Source organism: Anolis carolinensis, chromosome 1 (genome assembly GCF_035594765.1).
Source record: "Anolis carolinensis isolate JA03-04 chromosome 1, rAnoCar3.1.pri, whole genome shotgun sequence".
Lineage (NCBI taxonomy): Eukaryota > Metazoa > Chordata > Lepidosauria > Squamata > Dactyloidae > Anolis > Anolis carolinensis.
This window is the reverse complement of record NC_085841.1, coordinates 8,564,535-8,585,672: the sequence shown is the minus strand read 5'-3', so window position 1 is coordinate 8,585,672 and position 21,138 is coordinate 8,564,535. Positions and strand designations below refer to the sequence as shown.

Here is a 21,138-nt window from a genome sequence, read left to right as displayed (position 1 = left end):
GAGGTTTTTTATTAAGCAAAGCAGAATATAAATCAAGCAATCAATCAAAAGGTAGTTCAAAGTTGTAATGAAAGAGTCAATAGGTTCACAAGGTACATAAATGTCTAATAATCCAAAAGGCTAGATCAATAGGTTCAAAGAGCATGGCAAGAACAATAATCCATAAGGCAAGGTATTAGTCCATAGAGTCCAAAGAACAAGGTCCAAGAATCCAAGACAATCCACAAGGCAAGGTATTAGTCCATAGAGTCCAAAGAACAAGGCCCAAGGATCCAAGAACACTGGCAAGGTAAAACATCCACACAGATGAAGCGATGAATTGCTCTGACAAAGAGTAATCTGCAAACGCACACTTTAATAACAGCCCAGGAAGGCGTTTCTTTTCCCACAGCTAGACTCTCGTTTGCGCGCTAAACGCTCACTTCTACGAAACTGGGAACCCATCCAAGACAAACGGTCCTCTCTGGATAACTCATTGCTTGTGCTACCGTTATCTTGCACCTGGCCTGGAGCTAAACCGTCTCCCTCATTATTTTCCAAAGCTGAAGTTTCTCCATCATTTCTCAAGGGAAGAATGTCAGCCTGACCGTTATCTGTTTCTCCTGGAATCAGCAGTTCATCCTGCTCAAACCGAAACTGCATGTTTGAGCTGGCTTCAGCCTCAGACTGCTGATCTTGAATCCCAAAACCAGAATCCCCTTCATCTTCATCCAGAATCTGGCCAGCCTGTGGCTGGGATACAACAGTAACATCCATAGGCTGACGTTGAATAATGAGAATTGATAAGCACGAGTGTAAATGTCTTGGACACCATGGTTTATTCCTCTTTTACTCAAGTGAGTGGGAACTTGTGTATAGTTTGGGAAATGTAAATAAAGATATAAAGCCATTCTAAGTGAGCAGAAAAACGAGGTTGCTGTGTTTGTTTGAAGTGAAAGCACTTCAGCTATAAAATCCTAACATATTCCTGGGTATTTCCTGGGGAAATTCCACCCAGTTTGTAACCACCAGTTCCAATGTTGCTTAGGTCCCAAATCTGATGTCATGGATGTGTTTTGGGTAGCTTGTGTTTGTTATAAATCTAAGAAATATTTTAATTCATTTCCACTTTGCTTGTTACTAGGCCAGATGTCTTTCTTTAGAATGATCCTAATGGGCATAAGCAGAGGCGGTCCAACCGTAAGGCGAAATAGGCATTTGCCTGTGGCGCCATCGTCCCGGGGGCACCATCGTCCTGGGAGGAGGGCACCACTCTCCACCTCCTTCTCTTTCGGGCCTTCCAGCGACCGCGCTGGGCCTTCCGGCCGGCGCAGACCCACCTTCGCACCACGGGAGCCCACCTTTGGGGCCTTCAGAGATTGTGAGGTCTGTAGGAACTTGGAAGCTAGGTATGTGGGGTTTATATATCTGTAGAAGGTCCAGGGTGGGAGAAAGAACTTTTCTTTGAAGCAGGTGTGAATGTTGTAATTAATCACCTTGATTAGCATTTAATGGCCCTGTGGCTTCAAGGCCTGGCTTCTTCTTGCCTGGGAGAATCTTTTTTTTGGGAGGAGTTAGCTGTCCCTGATTGTTTACTGTCTGGATTTCTTCTGTTTTCAGAGTGTTGTTCTTTATTTATTGTCCTGATTTTAGAGTTTTTTTTTTAATACTGAGGGCTATCTGGGTTATCTAAGTCCACACTGCCCTATATCCCTGTTCAATGTTTAGTGCTAAATTTGCAAATATAGTAATTCCTACATAACATTACCATGTATTGAACTGCTTTTTCTATTGATTTGTTGTAAAACATGATGTTTTGGTGCTTAATTTTTAAAATCATAATGTAATTTGATGTTTTATAGGCTTTTCCTTTATACTTCCTTATTATCCAACATTTTCGCTTATCCAACGCTTTTATTTTTCAGTGATTGGTTTGGGGGGGGCGCCAAAATTCTGTTTGCCTACACTTGAAAAATACTTAGGGCTGGCTCTGGGCATAAGGCATAGAAATAGAAGTTGTCTAATTCAGTTCCTCCAATGGTACAATAGCCATGAGTGAAGGATTCTCCAGACATCTAGGAGCAAAGGTTAGAAATTCATATTGGACAAAAGGGACATTCCAAAAAGCATTTCCTTTCCCAAAGCAGCAAACAGGAAATTGGAATGGATCTGTGGAATGAACTACAAGCTAAACTCCGTGAAATCCTCTTCAGTTCTGAACCATTTGTGAAATGTCTTTTGAAACTCATCTCAGTTGCATTTGTAGCTCATGCTAGAACATTTCCTCTGAAGAAGTGGACTATATGCACACCAGATAATTAGAGGGGATGAAAGGTAAAAGGTAAAGGTTTTTCCCTGGCATTAAGTCTAGTCATGTTCGGCTCTGGGGGTTGGTGCTCATCTCCATTTCAAAGCCGAAGAGCCGGCGTTGTCCGTAGACGCTTCCAAGTTCATGAGGCTGGCATGACTTTATATGTTTGCCACTACCTGCCACAAGTCAAAAAGGTAACTAAAGTTTAGGATAAATGGGATTATGTAGTGTGTAGCTAAAGAACATTCAAATAAGGTCATAATGTGAGGACTCTAGAAGAAGATCATTCAGATCTTTCTCTTGGAATAAAAAACAATAATACTTTTCATGATCATGGGATATGTCCAGAAGAGAGGGCCCAAGAGAGTCAATGTTCTCTAGAGTAAGTCATACAATGAACTTATTAGGGACCTGGGCATGTTTAGCATGGGTTATAAAACTTTAAAAAAGGCCATAATGTGAGGACTCTAAAGGAAGATAATCTTGGATTAAAAGATAATATTTTTCATGATCATGATTTAAATAATAGATTACAAGCCTTGAACACGCCCTTTCCAGGACATAATTGTAAAGTGGCATTTGTAATACAACCAATGGCAGGGAGACACGGTGGCATATTGAGAACATTATATTACCTTCGCTTATATATATTAAACAGAAGTATGGGTCTCTATGCATTTAAGTGAAGGATCTTTAGAAATTGTGAGTATATTGATATGTTTCTATTTAACTGAGATAGAAGGTTTTAGTTCAGTCCTGCACAATATGGCAGTAGTATCAATAGTAACGGTAGTTATTAAAACTTAGTGAATTACAGAAAGATGATCTAACTAATACACACCTCATAATATTAAAAAAAATGAGAATGAAGAAGCCACAAGTTTTAAGATGACCAAATAGGTTCTATCAACGCGGAAGTTATGACATAGACCACTGTAAAATGCCCTCCGGGTTCCTACTGTTATGTTGATACAGTCAAGATACGGAACCTCACTTCACCAAATTAATGACTCTATAGGTTTTAGGCTGCAAAAGGGAAAATTAAATGATGAAATTCAAAACCGGAGCACGAAAGTAATTTAATGATTGAACAATCCTGGGCGTCATTATAATAAAATCTTAGCATAGAAAGAAAGTTCTTCAAGGAAAGGGCTCATTTCTAGCAGGAAAATGAAGAAGAAGTCCCAGTCTCTCAAATGTTTTGAATAGAGCACACCACCTAAAATACCAAAAGAGCTAAATGAACTGATTGCCAACCTGGTAACAGCAGCAAGATTGTTAATAGTCAAAAAAGTGGAAAGAAGGATGGGGGAAGGGGAGAGTGTCAATTGGAAGAATGGTATAGGGAAATTTGGTATTGAGAAACAATAAATTGACATGTAATATTAAGAATACAAGAGGATTACAAAAAGGGATGATTTGGGGAAGATATGGGGAAAATTTATAGACTTTGTATATGTAGAAGGTAAGAGGAACAAATCTGTGATAGAAACAATGGATTTTTGGGAATAAGTACTGCAATTGTCCGGATCTGGGGGAAGGGTCAGCATTAGGTGAAGGGTCAGCAAGGAAAAAATAGATAGAGATAAATAACAAGTTAAAGCGCTGAGCTGCTGAACTTGCGGATCAAAAGGTCCCAGGTTCAAATCCCAGGAGCGGAATGAGTCCCCGCTGTTAGCCCCAGCTCCTGCCAACCTAGCAGTTCGCAAACATGCAAATGTGAGTAGACCAATAGGTACCGCTTCGGCGGGAAGGTAACGGTGCTCCATGCAGTCATGCCAGTGGCCACATGACCTTGGAGGTGTCTACGGACAACGCTGGCTCTTCGGCTTAGAAATGGAGATGGGCACCAACCCCCAGAGTAGGTCACGACTGGACTTAACGTCAGGGGAAACCTTTACCTTTAATAGAACTAAAGGGTGAACATTTTATAGGTGTCATGAGATACATATTTCTGTGTCAAATCAATTATGGAAAATAAGCATTTTTAAGTACTGAATATGTAAAACTCACAAATTATTTAAATAATAATTTAAAATGAATAGAGCATGCCTGCCCTTCCTTTAACATTCTGACAGCTGATTTAGCTGTTAAATTCCTTGCGGCAGGTCAATCCACTTTCATTTCAGTTGAAGAAAGCCCTTGTCATTTCCAAAGTACAGGAAACATACTGCTTCAACATACTGCTTAGTTTTCTGCTTACCAATTTATATTGCCACCTTTACATTGTGCTGTATTTTCTTTCTCTGTTAGTGAAATTGTGTTCAAGAATATTTGACTGGCTACCATGAAGCTATATTATACAGTTGTCTTGATTCTCTGCATAACTCTCGTCATGGCTCCAGGTAAGTTAAATTTAAACTTCAGGGGGAGAAATAACATGGGAGGTCAGTGATGTTGTGAACATACATCCTAGATAGGTGTGCATTAGGGGTGTGCAAATTTTTGATTTTAAAATGTAAGTCATATGTAATTTGTAAGTTTTTTAAATTTTATATATATGAATAGATATTAAGACACATGGGGGTGGGGGCCCAAAAACGTAAGGATCAAATATCATCCAATATTTTTTCATGGGAATCCTCAATGCTCGGAAGTCATTTTCCATTTTCAGTGTAAGGAAGGCAAAGCCAAAAAGACTGCGATTTCTCTTTAAATTAAGGAGATAGATGCTGGGAAAGAGACTAAGAGAGGACAGAATTCTGGGAAATGTAGTTTGGGAAGGCAAAGAGTCCTATCCCTAGCATCTTAGGAAGTATGGGAACTTTCAAACAGGCCCAAAACATGGAAACTGTCTCGCTTTTACCTGAGGCTTCCAAACGACCATTACGGATAAAGGGGAAAGTGGCAAACCCCTTCCACCAGCCCCCAATTCCTCTCCCAAAACTTACTGCATAGTCTTCTAGGTGCATCATTTTCAAGTGGCAGGAAGATTCTATGGAGGAGTCTGGGCAGCCTGCAGCCCCCCTTAGGTAAGTTTTCTTGGGGGAATGGGGGGCTGCGGGGTGGTTGGATACCATCCTGCATCAACCTTTGGTCTAAACAACGCCTCAGGTAAACACAAACTAATTGAGAGAAAACTGGGCTTTCCCAGTTGACTTTGCATTAATTAAATACCTGAAAGATCTGGGCCTGAAGCTAAGAATTTTTCAGATGAGAACCCAGTGGGGATTGACTCCTCGGACCCCGTTCCACTATCCCTGGGGTCAATTCCCACAGCCATCCAGGTTTTTTGGGCTCCTCCCCTCTGTTTCCCATTCTTCCCCCAAAACTAACCAAAGGATGCCTAATGCAGGCGCCTCTGCTCAGTCCTCCCAGAAGTGCCATTTTCAAGTGACTCTATGGAGGGGTCTGCACTGCACCTCAGGTAAGTTTTTGGAGAGAATGGGGGACAGGGGGGTGGCTGGATACCATCCCAGGTCAAACTTTGGTTGACCCGGGATGGCATATAGCCACCTCTTGAGGGAAAGCCCAGGGTCTTGGGAGGGGGTGGGGACCAAAACTCAGGAGGAAGCAGATTACTTCAACACACTTCCTCCTGGGTTTTAGGTAAGTGTAGAACATCTCTAGAAGGTACAATATGACATCAAATATAAAATTCTTTATCTAAAAGCATCCTCATGGAAATCAATTGCAATATTATCAATAAAGTAGAGTCTCACTTATCCATCATAAGCAGGCTGGCAGAACATCGGATAAGTGAAAATGTTGGATGATAAGGAGGGATTAAGGAAAAGTCTATTAAACATAAAATTACGTTATGATTTTACAAATTAAGCACCAAAACATCATGTTTTACAACAGAGCGACAGAAAAATCAGTTCAATACATGGTAAAGTTATGTAGTAATTACTGTATTTATAAATTTAGCACCAAAACATCACAATGTATTGAAAACATTGACTACAAAAACATTGACTACTAAAAGGCAAATTGCCTTGGATAATACAGAACGTTGGATAAGCGAAGGTTGGATAAGTGAGACTCTACTGTACGTTGAGCCTGAATTTTCAGCATTTTCTTGATAGGAGAAATTGAATACTTCTTTTTACTTCTGCAGGATCCACAAAAAAGCCAAAAATAAAGACTACCGCTCAGTGCTTAGAGGAAGGTGGTACATGTAGAAAAGGGAAGTGCAGCAGTGCAGTGAAGATTGGCACATGTGGCAAGAAAACACTATGTTGCAAAGAGTAAGCATAGTATAAGAAAAGTCTAATTATATCTTTTCATATCCCAACTCCTGAATCCAAATCTCCATACTGCAAGGCAAATGATAAATCAGAAACAAACAGACAAAATCCTATTAGTGCCTTAGGTGAGTGTCAGGATGCATTCACACAGCGTGGAAAACACACACCCTCCTGGATTTTTACTGCAATTACAATAGTCATTTATCATTTGTTGCCATTTGTTCAGCTCATTTTCTGAAATTTGCAGAGGTAGCATTCTAAATATAAAGCTTTTTATGCCTCACACGAACATGAATTTCTTCAGGCCAATGCAGGAAAACCCTGCTTTGTCCCAAAGTAATTTGAAAGTGGATTAGATCAGGGTCTTCCTGAAAGGCCCACATCTAACCAACTATAGCCGCTGTCTGGACTGCCCCTCGGAAGTTCTGGGAGTTACAAGGGAGCAGCCCGGAAATCTCAGAGGGCTCTAACCCCCTCCCCAAACCCCCCAAAAGACTTTAAAAAAGGAAATAACTTACCTGGCTGGCATTTCCGTGTTGCCAGAGATCTCCTGGCTTGTAGAAGTGAGGTGGCAGTAGAGGACAATTGCTCCTGCCCCCTTTCTCCTGGTGCATCATTTCTATGCATCAAGAGAGCTTTGGCAGCAGGGAAATGCCACCTGGATGGACACCCCTCCGGGAAAGCGTGGATATTGGGCCAGTTTGAGGACTGAAATATAGGCCCAATCGGGTTTTTTGAACCCGATTGGGCACGCATTAAAGTCCATTCCGGAATCTCCCAAAGTTGCAATGAAAAAGCAGTGGGATATTTTTTTCTGGTATCGAATCTTAATATTCTTTTATTTGTTATTCTTTTAGTTTATTTTAAAGTTAATTTTGTGTTACAGTGATTTTAAAGGAATGTTATGACAGAAGTTTATTTATTTATTTACAGTATTTATATTCTGCCCTTCTCACCCCGAAGGGGACTCAGGGCGGATTACAATGAACACATATATGGCAAACATTCAATGCCAACAGACAAACAACATACATTAGACAGACTCAGAGGCATTTTTAACATTTTTCCAGCTTCACGATTCCGGCCACAGGGGGAGCTGTTGCTTCACCATCCAGTAGTGGCTGGACTTCCGCATTCCTTTCCTCGTGTTTTGCTGGCAGTTTTATGGTGTTGTAAATTAGCCTCCCGCATAAAGCGTAAATTCCCCTAATTGACAGGTGCAACTGTCTTTCGGGGCTGCATAGGTCAACAGCAAGCCGGGGCTATTAATGGTCGGAGGCTTAACCCGACCCGGGCTTCGAACTCATGACCTCTCGGTCAGTAGTGATTTATAGCAGCTGGTTACTAGCCAGCTGCGCCACAGCCTGGCTCTGTGATTCTCCCAAAGTAATTCAGTGACTTGTATAATCAAGTGGGGATTTAAACCCTGGTTTCCAGAGTTTTATCCCAGGGGTAACTCTGTGTTAGTTCAAGATCAGACAGGATCTGATGCCTAATCCCTCTCTATCCTCCTTTAAGAAACAACTTAAGACTTGGATGTTTAGGTTGGCCTTTGGTGAGACAGTCACTGGATGACCAACCTCAGTTGGCATTATAACTCTATCCTGAATTTTATTAGGTCCCTTTTATTTGGGTATTTTAATCTGATGATGCTGTTTTTATACTGCTGCTGCAGTCCCCCCATCTATGAAGTTGACTGAATTGTACTTGGCGGTTGATTGATATTATTACTGTTGTATTAACTTTTGTTTTATTGCCTTATTGTGTTTTATCTTTTGTATATTATGTAATGTATTTATGCTGTTGTTTTTGTAAACTATGCTGATTGGGTTTTGTCCCATGTGAGCTGCCCTGAGTCCCCGCGGGGAGATGGTGGTGGGGTATAAATAAAGTTATTATTATTATTATTATTATTATTATTATTATTATTATTATTATTATTATATTGTATGACACAGCAAACAAGATAGATATGCTGGATTTCTTCTTATTATTATTTCACATTATTATTATTATTATATTGTATGACACAGCAAACAAGATAGATATGCTGGATTTCGTATCACAAAATCACAAGTCGAACACTTCCCAAGTGTCTAGTATTTTCGGATGATGCGTGCAGATCCTAATAATAATAATAATAATAATAATAATAATAATAATAATAATAATAATAACTTTGTTTTTATACCCCACCCCATCTCCCCGGAGGGATTCGGAGCGGCTTACATGGGGCCATGCCCGACACAACAATACAATAACAGCAATAAAACAATAAAACAAATATCGCATCAATAAAACATCAACATCAGTAAAACAATCATAAAAATCAGCATATAGCATAAAATGTTAAAAACGGGAAGCTAAAACACAGATCTGGCCAAAGTGCAGAAAACTTCAACATGGGAGAGGTAGTTTCCTAGCTAAAAGTCAATAAAGTGCAAGGTAATAATGGCCAGTAGGGTGGCCTTTTGCAGTTGGCAGATCGTAATTTTGTCAATGTCTATTGTTTCCAAATGCCGGCTGAGATCTTTTGGCATGGCACCCATTTGGAAACAATAGACATTGACAATTATTATTATTATTATTATTATTATTATTATTATTATTATTATTATTGTTATTATGCCATAATGTACTGATCTGTGTGTGTGGGGAGGGAGGTTGTATGTTTTCATGTTTCCTGTTTACATATGGCAACAGCATAGATTTTAAAGGGTTTTCTTAGGGAAGGAATACTTAGAGGTGGTTTTGCATTTTCTTCCTCTGAAATATAGCCTAAACCCCTGGTATTCATTGGTATCAATTATCCAATAACTAAACAATACCAAACCTGCTCAATTAACAAGGCCTCGTAAGAGCCAGCACTTTTAGGGCTTTAAGGATAAATTCTACCTGAACAGCCTAGGTTTATTAAGATAATCCATGTCCCTGTTTGTGTTTCAGAGTTCTGGATTATTCCTAAATGAAGCAGCAGGAACCGATGACACCCAAGCCGTTGTTCATCCAACCATCGCATAGCTATCGTCATTGTTGCAACTGCAAATGCAGCGAGACTACCTGTGACTACAAAACATAAGCCAAAGTTGTACACGTACAACATTTAACATTCAACACAGTGCTTCTTCCTTCTTTAAACCAAACAAGTGATTTTCTGCTTTTATGCTCTAGCCTCCCTCCCAAAAATAAAATCTTTGAAAATGCATTAATGGTTCTTTTTTAAAAAATTTAATTTTAAAGTTACAATAAAAGTGGTAGAACAATTGTATGGATAGGAAAAGGGTAGAAAGAAAGAGAAAAGAAAAAAGAACAAGAAGGTTTCCACAAGGGGAAGGAGAAAAAGAAAAGAAAAAGGTCTAGAAAAAAAATCGGTACTTCCAGATTTTCTGAGTTGCAGTTCAAAATTTCTTGGTGTCTTTCCCTTTTCAGCATTAGACTTCTTCTTCTTCTTCTTCTTCTTCTTCTTCTTCTTCTTCTTCTTCTTCTTCTTCTTCTTAAAATTACCTAACAGTCTGTGGGTTGTTTTGAGTCCATCTTCAGTAAAGTTCTATTTTTTCATTCTTCAAAAAAAAAATTAATTTGTTCCAGTCTCTCATTCATCCTTGTGGTCTATTCTGTGCCAGTATTTGTGTCTATGAGTCCATATTCCTGATGTCTAGGATTCTTAATATCCATTTTTCAGTAGAGGGAATTTCTTGAGTTTTCCATAGTTGGGCTAGGCATATCCTAGCAGCAGTTGTAAAATAGATGAACAGTTTATTTGTATTTAGGTCCATTTGAAAGTCGGTGAGTCCTAGCAGAAAATATTCTGGTTTAAATTCAAATTTTCTTTGTATTATTTTTTCTATGGACTTCAAGCCAGAACTTCTTCATTTTTTTTTTACAGGAAATGCATTTATGGTTCTTAGAAATGTTTTCTTTATTTTAAATACAACCATGAGATGCTTCATTTCCTCTTAGCTTGTCACTAGGCCAGATGTCCTTCTTTGGGCTGATCTTAGTGGGCATAAAGCATGGAAACAGAAAGAGTCTAGGCCAGTGCCTCCAATGGTACAACTCCTGTGAGTGAGGGATTCTCCTGACACCTAGGAGCAAAAGTTAAAAATTCATATTGGGCAAGAAGGATATTGAAAAAGTTCTTCCTTTCCCAAAGCAGCAAACATCAGCATATAGGAAATTCATCTTATGGTCATTATTTATTTATTTATTTGTTTGTTTGTTTATTTACAGTATTTATATTCCTCCCTTCTCACCCCGAAGGGGACTCAGGACGGATTACAATGGACACATATATGGCAAACATTCAATGCCAACAGACAAACAACATACATTAGACAGACTCAGAGGCATTTTTAACATTTTTCCAGCTTCACGATTCCGGCCACAGGGGGAGCTATTGCTTCACCGTCCAGTAGTGGCTGTACTTCCTCATTCCTTTCCTCGTGTTTTTCTGGCAGTTTTATGGTGTTGTAAATTAGCCTCCCGCACAAAGCGTCCCTAAATTTCCCTAATTGACAGGTGCAACTGTCTTTCGGGGCTGCATAGGTCAACAGCAAGCCGGGGCTATTAATGGTCGGAGGCTTAACCCGACCCGGCCTTCGAACTCATGAACTCTCGGTCAGTAGTGATTTATAGCAGCTGGTTACTAGCCAGCTGCGCCACAGCCCGGCCCCTTAAGTGGATTGGAATCTTTGAAACGAACCACAATCTGAACTCCATGGAATCCTCTTCAGTTCTGATCCATTAGTGAAATGTCTGTTGAAACTGCATTTATACATAGGTTATGCTACAACATTTCCTTCAAAGAAGTGGATTGTGCTCTGAAATTAATTAGGGGGGATGAAAGACAGCTAAAATTTGCCTCCTGAGACAAGCCAAACTAAAGTTTAGTGTGCATGGAATTGTGAAGAGTGAAGTTATAGTGTAGCTTTCACTGTCGGACACTGTAAAACACCTCAGTCCAAGAAGGATATTGCCAAGTTGGAATATGTCCAGAAGAGAGTGACCAAGAGTGTTGTGGATGAGTCTCTGAGTATCAGTAACAACAGGGAGTTGGAAGTTAGGCAGGCAAAAAGGTCTACTCGGGAAAAAGACTCTGTTGAGGAGCAACAGCAGAAGAGAATGCGGCAAACACTTACTGAACCCACTGAGGAAGGATTTGATGTGGATGATGGGTTTGGCAATAAAGCAGTTTCTATGAGAAGTGATGGGAGTGACACTGATGGGACTGGGGATGAGATAGATTGGACAAAAGTAGCAGAAGTGAGAGAAGTGTGTGAGGAGCCTACAAGTAGTGACACATTCAGAGGGTTTGTTGGGGATGGAACTTGGAGGGAGGATGATCTGTCTGCTGTTTGGGAAGATGTAAGTAGAAGCAGGAGAAGGGCTGCTTGGCAGACAAGGCAAAGAGAAGCTCCGGCAGCAGAACTGGCAGCTGAGCGTGCGGTGTTGTCTGATTCTCGTTTGGAGGAGAATGCAGGAGCAGCTGAGGGTGGGGCGTTGTCTGATTGCTGCTCAGAGGAAGGTTTGTAATATAAGGTGGGTTGGTTGCAATGGGGACTTTGCGACTAGCAAAGTGTATGCTGAGTTGTCTGCTACACTGGGTCGTGACTTTGGTGAGTCTTGGGATTCCTGAACTTCATGGATTCTTTTGGGATGTTGCTACTGTTTCAGCTGGGACCTTGGATCACTTCTGGACATCACTTTCGCTCACTGGCCCTGACCTTGGACTGGATGTTTGTTGCTGTGGATGACTCCTGGACCGGCTTGACTATGACTTTGTTACATCCTGGAACTGGTTTGCTGAAACGACAGCGAGTGTTTTCTTTGTTGTGTATTTTGGTTAGTGGGTTGGGATTTCTTAGGATTTTGCGACTCTTTGTTTTGCCTCCATTTGGACCCGTTGGCTGTGTTTTGTTTTTGGAATACTTTGTTGCTGTTAGGCATTTTTGATTCTTTTGAGCTGTACCTACAATAAACTGTGGCTACTTTACACTTGGGACTGATTCATGGCATCTGTACCTTGACAAAGAGAGTCAAAGTTCTGAAAAGCAATGAACAACTGATTAGGGACCTGGGCATGGGCATGCTTAGCATAGGGTATAAAGAATATAATTTTTTATTATCATGATTTCAAAAAAAGGTTTACAAGCCTTGAACAGAAACTTCCCAAGACATAAATTTTAATTAAGCATTTATGACACAGCCAATAGCATGCAGACACGGTGAGATATGGGGAACATGATATTATCTTCCTTGATGTATGATAAAAACAAGTAGGGATCTCTTAGTGTAACGAAGTGAAGATTTGTAGAGATTGTGAGTATATTTGTATGTTTGTATTTGATTTAGATAGTTCAGGCTTGCACATCTTGGCACTAGTGAGGAACTGATATTAAATAAACTAAACTTCTTTGGGCCACAGATAGGTTTTTAGCATCTCACTCTGGGTTTATGAGAGGTGTCTTTCTCTCATAGAATCATAAAATCATAAGAGTTGGAAGAGACCTCATGGGCCGTCCAATTCAAACCCCTGCCAAGAAGCAAGAAATTGCATTCAAAGCACCCCTGACAAATGGCCATACAGCTTAAAAGCTTCCAAAGAAGGAGCCTCCATTCACTCCTGGGCAGAGAGTTCCACTGCTGAACAGCTCACACAGTGAGGAAGTTCTTCCTAATGATCAAGTGGAATCTCTTTTCCTGTAGTTTGAAGCCATTGTTTTGTGTCCTAGTCTCCAGGGAAGCTGAAATCAAGCTTAATAATAATAATAATAATAATAATAATAATAATAATAATAATAATAATAATAACTTTATTTTTGTATCCCACCTCTATCTCCTTGAAGGGACTTGGGGTGGTTTTCATGGGTCATTACAATGACATGGGTAATTACAATAAACAGAGTAAAACACATCAAAATAAAAGTACAAAATTATAAACATTAACATAGTAAGATTAAAATGGAGACCATAGTATAGTTAAATATAGCTTGTTCTCTCCTCCCTATGACTTTCTCTCACATATTTATACATATTTATATATGTTACACAGAATGGGGGACAAACCAGAACCTTGAGGAACCCTACAGGACAATGGTATTGGGTTTGAATAGGAGTCCTCCTGCACCACCTTTTACGTAGGGCCCTCCAGGAAGGAACAGAACGAATGTAAGACCGTCCAGGAGTATACTGTGTTCAATGGCAAGATGGCCCAGGAGTATACCATGGTCTATGGTATGAAAAGCCATCAGGAAGTACCAATAGAGACACACTCCAGCTTTCTGCATAGGTCATCCACCAAAGTGACCAAAGCTGTCTATGCTCCATAGCTATGCCTGAAATGGATCTATTGATGGGTTCATATTACAATACAACCTTCATATCCACAGAACCGACATACACAATTTTATTTTGCCACAGTTTGAATTATTCATTTATTAACTTACAACCTTTACCTCCCTCTCAGCACCTCTGTCATTTGTCCTATTGACAGTAAGAGGGTTTGGTAATATCTATGGTTTCACATATACAGTAGAGTCTCACTTATCCAACATTCTGGATTATCCAACGCATTTTTGTAGTCAATGTTTTCAATACATCGTGATATTTTGGTGCTAAATTTGTAAATACAGTAATTACTACATAGCATTACTGCGCATTGAACTACTTTTTCTGTCAAATTTGTTGTATAACATGATGTTTTGGTGCTTAATTTGTAAAATCATAACCTAATTTGATGTTTAATAGGCTTTTCCTTAATCCCTCCTTATTATCCAACATATTTGCTTATCCAACGTTCTGCCGGCCCATTTATGTTGGATAAGCGAGACTCTACTGTATATGCAAAGTCTTGACACTTAATACCTGAAAAGGGATTTCTGGTAAATATGAAGAAAAATGTCTTGATTGGAGTTGTTTAGCAGTGGAATGGAGGACCAGTAGATAATGGAGTATTATTTGTAGGGGGATTCCAAATACATATTGCATAGCCTTCTCTCAGGAGTGCTTTAGTTGTGTACTTCTGCATGGAAGAAAGTGGACTAGATGGTTCTTGTGGTCCTTCCCAATTCTACAGTTGTATAATTCTGTTTTCCATAATAGCAGCAAAACCACTTACTTCAATATTTTTTAAAAAGGTTCATAATGTGAGGACTCTACACGATGATAATTAAAATATTTATCTTGGATTAAAAGCAATAATACTTTTCATGATCATGATTTATATAAAAGTTTAGAAGCCTTGAATAGGCACTTCCCAGAACATAATTTTAATGCAGCATTTATAATACACCCAATGACAAGGGGACACGGTGGCATATGGGGAACACGATATATGATAAATAAAAGTAGGGATCGCTTTGTAACGAAGTGAAGGATTGTTAGAGATTGTGAGTATATTTATCTCCTTTTTATCTTTCATCCAAAATGCTTGGGACCAGCTGTGTTTTTCAGTTTATAAAATTTGGGAGTCCCTGTACTTGCACATATATGCAGAATGGTATTATGCTCTGTGTTATTGCTTTAATGAATGTATATGAATGAACATATATATCCATAATGAGAAATTTGGGGGATGAGATCCAAGTCCAAACACAAAATTAATTCTTGTTTCTAATACAGATATCCTGAAGATATTTTTATATACCATATTCCTAATTTTATTCATGAGAAATAGTTTGTTTACAATAAGTCATCAGTAAATATAGTTGTCACTATCTCAGCCACTGATGTGAACAAATTTGTATTTTGGAATTCTGGATTAGAGACGGTCAGACTATGTTACCAGATTTCGAGGTTATCTAAAATGGATCTACACAAACACAAGATGGTCTATGTACAAAGAAAATGTGTTCAAATGGCACATAATATTATTAAAGTTCCCTGTACAAAGCTCAATTTGACAGTACCAGACAAAATGAAAAGGAGCAACAGCTCTAACACAAAAGTTATCCAAGTCTGATATATGGTTCCAGTGTATATAGGCTTCAGGAATACATAGTCAATGAAAATGTCTTTCAAACAAAGTAAACAGACGGTCGGTCATGTTGCTGTATACTGGAATGAAGAAAATAATGATGGAGCACCGCTCTCAAAAAAGTGTTTGTAAGTAAAGTCCAAATAAAGTCCCAAGTCTACAGGGGTTCCTGGGTATTTTTGTACCCTGTTTCGGGGAGAAAATCCCCTTCTTCAGGAGTTGGTATACTCAGCAACAATGAACTTATATCTAAAACAAAACATAGAGTAACAAGTATTTTTCCAGCAGTATTAACAAAAGTAAAGGAAACCCATACAGCAGTTATATACTCACATAGTGCTTAACTGCTTACAACAAGTGACTCTGCTTGTGGGACTTAATGAATCACTTAATTTTAGCTGTTTCCTTTAAGTTACCAAGTACTTTTTAAAAACCTGTGAATGAACCTCCAGAATCACTCGCAGTGGAAATCACCACTCCTGAAAATCTTAGCATACAAAGAATGGACTTCAAGGAAAAGACTGATTTCTAGCTGGGAACTGAAGCAGAAATCTTAATCTTTTGAGTGTTCTGAATAGAGTCCAATTGCACTTCAAGACTGATAAGGAAGCTTGAAGTTCTCTTACCACTTCATCACACTGGGGCTTTCTGCACCTTTGAGGGATGGGGCTTGCCAAGCAATATCACATAATACCTGGCGGGCCATGCTCCATTTAGTCCCCTAATGCCGAAGAAATGTTGCAAGATGCTTCCTCGGCAACTATGTTGAGATAAGCGGATTTTGGGTGCTCCTGTGTTTTTGGTGCCTTTGTTCCCATTACCATCTCTTTTTTCATGCCTTTCTAAATTTTGAGTAACTCCTGTCACAAAACCAATAGTGAGGCAATAGTACTACAATGACAACGATGAATATTATTACTACTACTACTGTATATACTCGAGTATAAGCCTAGTTTTTCAGCCCTTTTTTAGAAAGATTCAAAAACATTTAAACTACTGATGCCTCAATTAATGTAATTTTATTGGTATCTTGGCTTATACTGGAGTCAATGTTTTCCCAGTTTTTTGTGGTAAAATTAGGTGCCTCGACTTATATTCGGGTTGGCTTATACTCGAGTATATACGGTAATTTATTACCTGCCACTCCTTTGAGTGGGGCACAACATTAAAACAAGACATAAAACACTATAAAACACATACAACATGATGCACAACATTAAAATACAAGTTAAAATCCAATGATGAAATACAGTTTAAAATTTAGCAGAACTGGAACAATATATTATAGAGTTGCTGATGATGGACAAAATAACAATGCACTTAAGAGGAGAACCTTTAGAGAACTTTGTTAAGGAATGGCAACCAATGATCCAACATTTCAATGTAAAATTAATCTAAAATGTACATAGAGGAAGCTAATAGACTGAAGGCAAGGAGGAAACGGATAGAAATTTGGATATTATAATATTATTATATATACTATACAAATAGAAGCCTGTGACCCCTTATTGTAAATATATTGTCTAATAAATGATTATGAAAGACTAATAGATGAAAGTATTGCACTGTATGCAACAAACACCTGCAATGTATATATATTTGAATGAGTGAAAATAAATAAACATTATATAGCAAAAAAAAAATTCACAAGTTAAAATTGTCTGGGTGGCCTGCTGGAAAGGATGGGTTTTCAGTTGCATCTTAAATTCTGACAGCTGATCTAGCAGTCAAATTCTTTTTGGCCGGTTGTTCCACAGTATGGCATATTCATTTTAATTTCAGTTAAAGGATAGTAATGTCATTTCTAAAGTAGAGGAGCTGGGACCCATTCAACATATTGCTGAGTTTGCTGCTTACCAATTTGCATTGCAACCTTCATATTATGCCATATTTTCTTTCTCTGTTAGTGAAATTGAGGTTACCAGTACTTAGCTACCATGAAGATATATTATACGTCTGTCTTGATTATCTGCATAGCTCTCCTCACTGGTACAGGTAGGCCAAGTTTAATTTTTTTTTTGGAGGGGGGAGGGATTATATGGGAGTTCTGTGATGTGAACATATATCCTAGACAGGTATGTATGTTGGTTGGTTGGATTGAGAAGGGTAGTAAGAAACTTCATCTCAGTTGGACATTGCCTTTGTGTTCTCAAAGATGCCTTTCAGGGTTGACCTGAACCAACATCCAAATTCTTTCTGTTTTTTTTTACACAGTAAAAAGGGTAATCCTTGATACAGTAGAGTCTCACTTATCCAACACTCGCTTATCCAACGTTCTGGATTATCCAACGCATTTTTGTAGTCAATGTTTTCAATATATCGTGATATTTTGGTGCTAAATTCATAAATACAGTAATTACTACATAGCATTACTGTGTATTGAACTACTTTTTCTGTCAAATTTGTTGTATAACATGATGTTTTGGTGCTTAATTCGTATAATCATAAACTAATTTAATGTTTAATAGGCTTTTCCTTAATCTCTCCTTGTTATCCAACATATTTGCTTATCCAACGTTCTGCCGGCCCGTTTATGTTGGATAAGTGAGACTCTACTGTATTGTGATCTAACATCAAGATGATTTCTAATTTGGTGACCATATGAGTGAAGTCTAAAGTAAGGGGAAACTCCTTAAGCTCCAGCTAGCTTTGAGTCAGTGGTTGACATCTCCCATGATTTTATAGCATTGAACCATGACAGTTAAAATGATGTGAAGGTGTTTTAATTCTACATTGTATATGCATCCTGAGACACACTGTGGTGTAGGGGGTTGAAAGGTTGGATTAGGATTTCATGGATTCATGGTTAGAATATCTTAGGCCAATCACACTCTCTTGAAGTAAAGGAAAGACAATGGCAAACTTCCTTTGAATACAGCTGACCAAGATCTTATCATAAGGTCACCATCATTTGGAATGAACTTGAAGTTACATACAACAAGGCTTTTACTCGAATCCAGTATTCTTTCATTGTCTTGATGCAGAGAAGGCCATGGAAACTACTACTTTTCTTCTTTGAAGAGAAGTACTTAAGTTCATCCAGTTCGACATCCTGAAAGGTCACCATCATTTGGAATTAAAGTGAAGCCACATACAGCAACAAGGCATTTAACACACAACTAATTCAATAGTTTTCCATAGCCTTGATGCAATAAAGTTTGAATGAAAAGGAGGAAATGTTTTTGACTAATGAGAAGGTACAAGAACATTGTCTTCCTCTTTGAAGAGCAGTAGCTTCACTTCATCCAAATGAATATCATAAATACAATCTGAGCTTCTACGATTCAGTTAATCTACCTACAATTTGGAAGTCCTCCTTTCCTACTGTCCTCCACCTTACCAAGCATAAAATACACCAGCAAAGACAAAATTCTTTAGCTAAAAGCATCCTCATAGCAATCATAGAATCATAGAGTTGGAAGAGACCTCATGGTCCATCAAGTCCAACCTCCTGCCAAGAAACAGGAAAATCGCATTCAAAGCAACCCTAACAGATGGCCAATTGCAATAATGACCATGTTTAGCCTGAATTTTCATTGCTACCAGGTTGAAAGGAGAAAGAGAATTGTTTTCACAAATGAGACAAAAACTTTTTGGACACATTATTGTAATGTAAGTTAGACAGAAGAGATCCCAAGTACAGTGATATCTTGACTTAAGAATTTAATTTCGTAACTGAGCTCTTGACTCAAAACATTCTTATTTCAAAGTGAATTTTCCTACTCAAATGCATTGAAATGCTGTTAATCCATTCGGACCCCTGAATTTCCCAATTTTTGTTACTTGTTTTTAAATAAGAATGTAGAAATGCACATTCACATGAAACAATAAAAGAACAAGATCTACTTTAAAATGGTCGAAGCACAAAGTTGTGGCAAGGAAGCACATTTGAGGCAACAAAATCTGTGTTGGCCATGGCCAGTGTAACAGCAAGGCAACATCTGCACATTTACATGGAACGATATATAAAACAGATCAATTATAAAATAGTAGATGCTCAAAGTTGTGGCATAATGGTAGAAGCATCATTTTCTTCATACTGTACTCATTTCAGTCTCCCTCCCTCCCTCTCTTGCTCTCTCCCCTCTCTTCATGAAACCAAACATACCAGGAAAAAAAGCAGAAAAATCAACTAACCCAAATTTCCTCAAAGCAGAAAAGAACAAAGCAGATAGCAATCTCCCATTTTCTTGAGGGCAGAAATTACATAAATTTCCTTTCTTTTTGCAGAGTGCACCAAAGGGAAAAAAATCAATGATTCTTTTGAGTGTTTAGATGCAGGAGGTAGATGTGAAAAAAAGGAGTGCTTCTTATCAAAAAAGATTGGCAATTGTTCCAAGAAAGAGATATGTTGCAAAGGGTAAGTACAGTATAAGAAAACTATTTAAATCTTTTCGCATCCCAACTCCTTAATCAAAACCCCCATATTGCAAGGCAACACAGAAATCAGGAACAAAAAGAAATAATTCTGTTGGTGCCTTATGTGCGTGTAAGTTGCACTGTAGAACCAGTGAGATATTTTTTTTCTGATGTAGCTATTCTTCTTGTTGTTTTCCTTGAGGCTTGTTTTCAAGTTATTTCCTAATTAACTTGACTCTCTCATCAGCCAAAAGCATGCCCACACTTCTCATTGAAAGACTGGTATATTTACAGTTAAAATTATTATTGGTTTTATATATTGTATTGTTCCTTTATGGGTTTTTTTTGCATTGCAAATAAGAAATATGCAGTGTGCATTGGAATGCTTTTATGTTTTTTTTCCCCAAACTATAGTCTAGCCCCCAGGCTGAGCGACCGTAAACTAGCCCGTGGCTTGAAAAGTTTGGGCACCCCCTGCCTTAGAGCGTTTAAGCCATAATAAGCTGATATGTGTGTGTGGGCTTGCATGCTTTCAAGTTCCTTATGGTGACTCCGGGAATTCCTTTTTGTCCGTTCCTTCCTTTGAAAAATATAGCCTATAACACCTGGTGTTCATTGGCAGTCTTACATCCAACTACTAACCAACAATGAACCTCTTCGCTAACAAAGTTGTATAGGATCTGGTGCCTTTAGAGTTTTTAGGAGAAACTCTACCTGCACAGCCTATGCTTATGAAGCTCATCCATGTCTCTGTTTGTGTTTCAGGAATTCATGGGACTGAAGTTACAAGGACTTGAAATCTACATCTAAAAGAAGCTGCAGGAACTAATGACTGAGACCAATGACTGAGATCCAACCCTTTTTTCATTAATCAATTGCATAGCTATCCACATCATTGAAATTGCTTCTGTCTCCTTGCCTTCTATAGATGTGGAGAAGGAAGATTCAAGCTAATTCTTATGATTCCCTAATACTTTCCTTCTTACTGCTTGGATGTGGTTCTGCACAAAGTTGTTCGCATATTTTAACAAATAAAGTGCAACGGGTCTATCTATGAACACAGAACTTAGGCCAAAGTTTTATATGCATGACATTCAACATACTGGTTCTTCCCGCTTAAAATCATACAAATGATTATATGTTTTATGCTCTAGACCCTCATCACAAAAATAAAGTGATTGGAAATGCATTTATGGTTCTCACAAGTGGTTTTTTAAAAAATGTTAAGCAGAACAGAGAAATCTCACAACCTATTAAAAAGGGAATAGCTGCACCTATTTATTACTTATTATTACAACATTTCTACCCAACCCTTCTCACCCACA

At 38.5% G+C, this 21,138-nt stretch overlaps 1 long non-coding RNA gene across 2 annotated transcripts; it reads left to right on the top strand.

Annotated features, from left to right (window-relative positions):
• Positions 1-11,533: 11,533 nt before the first annotated feature.
• On the top strand, positions 11,534-21,002 carry LOC100562898 (uncharacterized). 2 transcript variants are annotated; one of them, XR_507159.3, is made up of 4 exons: positions 11,534-12,095; positions 17,362-17,449; positions 19,685-19,814; positions 20,579-21,002. It is a non-coding gene; the product is annotated as an uncharacterized LOC100562898 (long non-coding RNA). The 2 variants fall into 2 exon arrangements; XR_010002643.1 differs by lacking the exon at positions 11,534-12,095 and adding an exon at positions 14,791-14,867.
• Positions 21,003-21,138: the final 136 nt, after the last annotated feature.